This window comes from Mastomys coucha, unplaced genomic scaffold (assembly GCF_008632895.1).
Source record: "Mastomys coucha isolate ucsf_1 unplaced genomic scaffold, UCSF_Mcou_1 pScaffold5, whole genome shotgun sequence".
In the NCBI taxonomy this organism is placed as follows: Eukaryota; Metazoa; Chordata; class Mammalia; order Rodentia; family Muridae; genus Mastomys; species Mastomys coucha.
The window spans coordinates 36,068,054-36,069,032 of record NW_022196911.1 but is presented as its reverse complement, the minus strand read 5'-3'; the positions used below and the strand labels follow the sequence as shown (position 1 = coordinate 36,069,032).

Sequence of the window (979 nt, the reverse complement as noted above, 5' to 3'; positions counted from 1 at the left end):
TGCTTTAGACCCAGTGTGTTCAGGTGGCCTCAGATGTACCTCGATAGCTGAGCTGCCAGATTTTTCATTTCTCTTTGCAGTGACTGTAAAAGTCTGATTCCGTTTTTGAGAAATACACTCAGATTCAGCATTTCCTTGTGTCTACTCTGTTTGTCATCTGCAAATTTTTTGCCCACCTGACCAGAACTCTACTCATCCCGCGGAACAAGGGATTCCCGCAGTAAACCCCAGAGCTGGCTGCTCTGGTCTTAGAAACTCACCAGAGAGGAAATGGCAGCTCTCGCCCGAGTCTCTGACTTAAGGCGTTCCCTGGAGGTAGGCCCTCCACTTGCAGGGAAGGGGCAGAGGAGGACACTGATCCTCCTCTGTCACTCGGAAGCTGAGAGGATCCTGTCCCTGCCGCCCTGCGGCTCCCCTGGGAGTCGTGGGGCCTGTGCCTCTGGGCCGGCTGCTCCGGTCTCAGAACCTCACCCGAGAGAAAATCAAATCTTTCCGTTTTCTAACTCTCTCTAAGACTCAATGTTCTACCACCAGGGCTGTCCATTGCAGAGAAGTTGCAGTCCGGTTTTACCATTTTGATTTTAAATTCAATTTGTTGTGATAAACACTCTTAAGTATCTTAATTCTCTGCCTTTTACTCCAGAAGAGGGTAAAAAGAAATCTCAATGAAAGAGATGAACGACACTGGTGTTTTGTTTTTCATGCCAGCCTTTCCCTTGGGAGAGCAACCTACATGAGCAGTGGCTGTGTCTTACATTCTCATCACCCAGAATTGCTCTGAATGTAGTATAGGAGCATAGACGCAGATGCACAACTAAGTCTCCAGGTAGGTCCCCCAGCAACTGAATCAGGAGCTGTCCCTAAAGCTGTCGCCTGATTGTAGAATCCATTCCCCAACAGGACTGCCTTGACTGGTCTCAGTGGTAGAGGATGTGCCTAAACCTGCAGAGACTTGATGTGCCAATATGGGGGGGGGGGG

At 49.4% G+C, this 979-nt stretch overlaps 1 long non-coding RNA gene across 2 annotated transcripts in view; it reads right to left on the bottom strand.

Moving 5' to 3' along the window:
- Positions 1–979, bottom strand: part of LOC116077863 — a 66,402-nt gene that overhangs the window by 11,270 nt on the left and 54,153 nt on the right. The gene's annotated exons all lie outside the window — the stretch shown is intronic.